Consider the following 6,809-nt stretch of genomic DNA (forward strand, 5'->3'; position numbering starts at 1 on the left):
CAACATTTTTAGCCTTTATTTTGTGTCTCAATATTGTGGAAATACCTAAAAATGTGAAAGATGCTTTACAGGTTCTTGAAAGGAAGGAGGCTGTTTTAGAGAAGATGAGTGCTCTTAAAAAAATAGGTACATGAGAAACAGTGAATTTACCTGTAGGAAAAAAACAGTGGGTTGTAAATGGGTGTTCACAACTAAATTTAGACCAGATGAATCTTTAGATAGATTCAAAGCTCGGCTAGTGGCTAAAGGGTACACTCAAACGTATGAGATAGACTATCTTGAGACATTTACTCCGGTGGCTAAGTTAAATATTGTTAGAGTTGTTTTATCCATTGTTGTTAATCTTGATTGGTCTTTATAGCAGCTGGATGTGAAGAATGTTTTCCTAAATGGGAGACTTGAATAAGAAGTGTACATGGATCCTCCTCTATGTTTTGAAGAAAAATTTGGAACTCAAGTATGTAAGGTCAGAAAATCTTTGTATGGTCTAAAGCAGTCTCCTCGAGCTTGGTTCGGACGATTCACTCTAGTTGTTAAAAAATAAGGTTACTCACAAAGGCCAAGCTGATCACACAATGTTCTATCAACATTTACAAAGAGGTAGAATAACAGTTATTATAGTTTATGTTGATGATATCATTCTTACAGGAGATGATGTGGATGAAATAAGATGTCTCAAGGAGCATATGGCATTGGAGTTTGAGATCAAAGACTTGGGTCCTTTACGATACTTCCTTGGAATGGAAGTTGCTCGATCAAAGAAGGGTCTTGTGGTCTCTCAAAAAAAATATGTGATTGATCTTTTAAAGGAGACTGGAATGAGTGGTTGCCACCCAACTGACACACCAATTGGTTCAAATGTAAAATTCAGAAATAAAGAAGGAAAACCAGTTGATAAAGGGCAGTACTAGAGATTAGTTGGTAAGTTAATTTACTTATCACATATAACGCTAAACATAGCTTTTGCAGTAAGTTTAGTGAGTTAATTTATGCACTCTCCAAGGGTGGAACATGAAGAACCAATGTTTCGGATTTTAAGATATTTGAAGAGTTCACCTGGCAGATAGAAGGTCTACATTAGGGTACTGTACATTTGTTGAGGGAAATATTGTGAAATGATGTGGTTAAAAAGAATTATGGAAGAACTGAAGAACCCAATAATTTCACTAATGAAGTTGTATTGTGATAGGAAGCTGCCATTAGCATTGCTAACAACCCAATCCAGCATGACAAAACTAAACATGTTGAGATTGATAGACACTTTATCAAGGAGAATATTGAAGAAGGCCAAGTGTGTCGTTTATTCTATCAAAAAACAGATTGTTTGATGATGTTCCATGAGATGCATGCATGTTTTAGTTGTTAGTTTGAGTTCTACCTAGCCCATGGTCTAAATCTTGCTATGTGATGGAGATGATATTCGGCCATGGGTGTTGTCTTTCTTGGTTGGTGTTTTGATGTTGTGGTGATGAGGCATGAAGATGATTGAGCTTGAGTGTTTACTAAAAAGGTTTGGATGTGAGAGTGTGTGAGGAGTAGAAATGAGGGGTCTTAGCAACTTCATGAAGGTTCGGCCATGGTGCTTCAATATTGCACTTGTGTTTAACCCTAGTATTAATTAGTTATATGGTTAGTATGGGTATGGGTGACCGAATATGAGAGCATGAATAGATGGAGAGTTTGGTGAATCGATATGTGGTAAATGTTAAGTGCTAAATGAGATAGAAATGATAGATTAATGTTGCACATTCGGCTATAGTTAGGCATGTTGATGATCTTATCTTGACTTAGATAATTAGGCATAAAAGGGTGGTAATGAGGTTGAGGTTGTTGAATGGTTAGTTGGGTAACAAATGAAGCATTCGGCCATCACTTGGGAGCTTATGTGATGTTGAGTTTAAAATTAGCAAAGGTGATTACCGAATGTCCAAGTATGCATATGCATGTGTGATTAGATTATTGATAGTATGGTAATTGCATGAGGTTATTAGCCGAATAGCTAAGAACATAAAGTAGCAAGATGAAAATTTTACCATGTCGTTTCGTATGTCATAAAATCATTAAAATGTGGATACCAATATATGTAGCAAAGCGGTTAAATGAGTTAATTTATTTGTTTAAGCTCAAGACTCTAAAGGAGAGGCGTCCAACAAGGGAAAGGAAAAAGTGATCGAATAGCCGCCGAAATTGTTCGACCACATCCGAGGTAAGTTTTAAGTGATTAAACGTTGAGTAAATTCAATTATAATAGGACATGATGAGTTGATTTAATAAGATATGATGTGGCCATGATATGTTCTAAGCTCAAATGGTAAGTTCTTAAGTGTTTGAGCTTGGGAATTCAAGGGTAATTTGAAATAGTCTGCTTAGGACAGCAGCAGTAACGTGACTTTAGAAAATCACCATAAATTTATTGATTTGAATTAGAGTCTGAATGAGACATGAAATTAAAGCTTAATGAGTCTAGTTCCTTATAAAAGAAACCGTGTAAGCAAAGGAATTTCCGATAATGAGATACTTAAAGTTGTGTGAGACAGCGCAGAATGACACTGTAATCCTCTGTTCTGTTTTTAGAAAATCATTATAAATTGTATAAAAATGGTTAAAAGATAAAATTTATATGCTTAGACTCCTTAATGAGTCTAGTTTCAAATGAAATCAAATAAAACACATTTTGAATTCAGTAAAATGAGAAATTTGATTCGTAGTGAAGAGTGGTCAGATTAGTCAAACAGTGAAACAGGGGAAACTTTAAGAAAAATCTGGTATTGATTGGCCAAACCTAAATTCTGGAAATTTTATGGATGGAAGATATGAGAGTCTATATTCAGGAAAAAAATTACGGAACGGGATTTCGAGTTTCAGAACTCAAGATATGATTTTTAAAGCGACTAGTACGCAGACTGGCAGCTTGTCTGGGAAATTTTTTTTAAGTGGTTTGAAGTCTGTTAACACCTCGTGTTCGACTCCGGCGACGGCCTCGGGTTTGGGGTGTTACACCAGTGGTTCAATGAATATACAAAAGGAAAGGATCGACATATATTTTTATAAGTAATGCTATGAAAGTATAAAAACAGGTATGAAATGATGATGCTTTAAATATGATTAGCCGTATTCATGAAAGTAGGAATGCTTATAAGTTATGTGCATAAAAGCTATTATGTTTTGCAATGACTTGCTAAGTTATGTGGTTATCTAACTTGAAAGGTTGTTATTGCTGTGTCTTGTGCCAAGTTATGTTGGATTGTCTCATAAATTGCTTTTAAGCTTATATATATTGAAATGATAAGTTTTGTTTATGAATTACGAACTTACTAAGCATTATATACTTACTTCGTGTTATTTCTCGTATGTTTTTAGATAATTGGAAGCTCGTTCAGTTTGGAAACTTATCGGAGATCCATCACACTATCCATCGGCTATATCGATAGATATTGATGATTTTGAGTCATGGTTGTAGTGGCATGTATAGGTGTCTTTGTTAGATGAAATTAGCCATTATGTGTGGCTTGTATATATGTTATTTTTGTCAATGATATAGTTGATATGATATCATGTATATATATATGATATTTCAAGTGGTTTTCATTTTGGCATCTAAGAACTTAATGATGGTAGTTGAATGGATGAACATTAAGTTATGCTATGAGATGCGGTAAAGTGTTAATGGTTATTTTTGGTAGCCTTGAATTTATATTGGCATTTGGTATAGTTATTAAGATTAATGGTATATGTGGAAATGGTCATAATGGTATTTTTTATGCTTGTAATTGGTATATGAACATTATGGCAAGTGTGGAATTGAAGTTGTTCAATTGGTGGTTTGAATTATGAATGGATTTGGTAGGTGTTTAGTCAAGTTTAATTGTTGAGTTTGAGGTGCCATTTTGGCATATTGGTTGAATGGTTAGTTTTTATGATGTTCTAGCTTGTATATGTATATATTAAGTGCCATTTAAATGCATAAAAATAGGTAGATTTGGTTTTAGCAAGTGGCTAGTTTTTGGGTGAGAAAAATGGCTTGAAAATGGCCTATTTTTCGTCCACACGGCCAAAGACACGGGTGTGTCTCAACCGTGTGTAACACACGGCTAGGCGACACGGCCGTGTGTCCCCTGTAGCTTATTAAATGTTTCAAGTCAAACATTTATGCAGCCTAGAACACAAGCCTGTGAGGCCATTTCGAGGGGCATACGGCATGGCACACGGGCGTGTGGCTTAGCTGTGTTACCCAAGTTAGTGAGTTACACCGACATGGACACAGGCTGGGATATGGACGTGCGTCCCTATTTCGAATGTCCACATGATCTAGCCACATGGCCATGTGTCCCTACTTCGAATATTCAGACGGCCTAGCCACATGGCATGTGACCCCTGCAATTTGTAAAAAAAATTATCTTTTCCTGAGAAATCCCATATGTTTTCGATTTAGTCCCGATTCATTTCTAATGTTGTTTTAGGGCCTCGAGGGCTCGTAAAAGGGACTATATGCATGAGTTTTGATATTATTGCTATGTTTTATGTTGTGATTTGATTATAATAAATAAATATTTGTTGTTTGATGTTATCTTTTGGTAATGCTCCGTTCCTAATTCGACGACTGATACGGGCTAGGGGTGTTATGGTGTAAAATTCTCTTACCACTTTACCCAAAACATGCCCTAGGTATAGACAAAATCTACACCAGTTGTGCTTTTCCACAATCGAGGATATCAATTCATCGTACAACATGTGGGGTTCGTCTTTCAATAAAAATCTCTGTTCAAAACAAAATGGTCGTTTTAAAATATTAGTTGAATACCTTGTAGCTGCGGCAGCATTAAAGAATATCTTTGGCTGCGGGGTGCCAGAGCACGAAGATTCTACTGTTTTAAAAGTACTCCTTAGACTAGCCATGAAAAGAAGGTCAGGGAAGTTGAAAAGGAAAATGATGTAGTAAACAACAAATAGTAGAGAGGTTGAAGACGAGAGAATTGTAAAAATGTGAACTTTGTGAGAAGCGAGAAACGTGAACCAGTTGAAGAAAATAAAAAGGGATAATGATGACATTTTTTTGGGAATGGGAAACGTGAGGGAGAAGGGTAATGACGTGGAGAAAAGTTAAAAATTGACAAGACTTTTGGGGGGAATGATATAATGGAGCCCTACATTGTGGGCCTCATACTTTGGGTTTCCCAATATTCATTAAATGCAACTGCCTAAAAATCTTTCCTTTGGAATTTTTTAACTGGTCAACTCTTTTATTAACACATCATCATTTAGTTTGTCATGACATAACACTTCTTTGTAATGTTGCGGCAAACTGCTACTCTGTATACACTAACAAATCCTACTTCTTTTATTTTGTTCCTATTCATAATAATAAAAATAGAAATGAAATTGTATAAAAAATAAAGAGAATAAAAATAAAAATAATGGGAAATAAAATGGAAAAACTACTTATTAACGAAAACAAAAATTCAAACATTACGAAGGCTAACGCTTTACTTGTCACGCTCTATAAAAGCACTCCAGTAATGTTTCAAGTGTTGTCCATTAACCTTGAATGTAGCCCCTGTTCTTAGGTCTTTAACAACAAGAACACCATGTGAATACACTTGATTTACGTCAAAAGGTCCTAACTATTGAGATTTAACTTACCATGAAATAATTTGAGCATGGAATTAAACAATAATATATGTTGTCCAGGTTCAAATTGCCTTGGTAGAATTTTGGCATCGTGCTATCGCTTGGTCTTTTCCTTATACAAACAACCATTCTCATATGCTTGTGTTTGAAATTCTTCTATCTCATTCAATTCTAGCAATCTCTTGTCACTAGAAACAACCCAATTCATGTTCAGCTTCTTAATTGCCCAAAATTTTTGATGCTCAAGTTCAACAGGTAAATGACATGGCCTACCGTAAACAAGTTTAAAAGGTGACATCCCTAGTGGTGTTTTAAATGTAGTTCGGTATGCCCATAGAGCTTCATCCAATCTAGTAGACCAGTCCTTTCGAGATGGATTCACCACTTTTTCCAGAATTTGTTTAATTACTCTATAGGAGATTTCAACTTGGCCATTCGTCTATGGGTGATATGCCATGGCAATTTTATGTTTCACCCATACCTACGCACGACATTGGCCATTAGTTTGCAATTAGAATGGGATTCCTCGTCACTGGTAATGGCTCTTAGTGTACCAAATCATGTGAAAATGTTCTTATGCAAAAATTTCAATACCGACTTAGCATCATTAAATGCTAGGTCTATTGTTTTTACCCACTTAGAAACATAATCTACTGCCAAGAGTATGTAAAGCTTGCCCACAGATGGTGGAAATGGACCCATAAAGTCTATTCCCCATAAATCAAATAGTTCAATGTCCAATATACTTTGCAACGACATTTCTTGTTTCCTAGACACGTTTCCTGTTCTCTGACAACGGTCACACGACCTATAAAATTCATGAGCATCTTTAAATAAACTTGGCCAATAGAATCCTGATTGGAGTACCTTGGAAGCTATTTTCATCCCTCCAAAATGTCTTCCATATGGGGTTGATTGACAATGTTGTAAGATACTATGCATCTCATTGTTGGGACACACTTCCAAATTATTTGATTTGCACAATGCTTGAATAGGAATGGTTCATCCCAATAGTAATGTTTGACATCGTGAAGAAATTTCCGTTTTCTTTAAGCATCAAAGTTAGGTGGCATTACACCACTTACTAAAATGTTTACTATGTTGACATACCAAGGTAATGCCTTGGAAATGAGTAACTTTTCATCTGGGAATTCTTCCTTAATATATTTCTTGCTTTCATT

The sequence above is a fragment of the Gossypium hirsutum genome, chromosome D02 (assembly GCF_007990345.1).
Source record: "Gossypium hirsutum isolate 1008001.06 chromosome D02, Gossypium_hirsutum_v2.1, whole genome shotgun sequence".
NCBI classification, from domain to species: domain Eukaryota; kingdom Viridiplantae; phylum Streptophyta; class Magnoliopsida; order Malvales; family Malvaceae; genus Gossypium; species Gossypium hirsutum.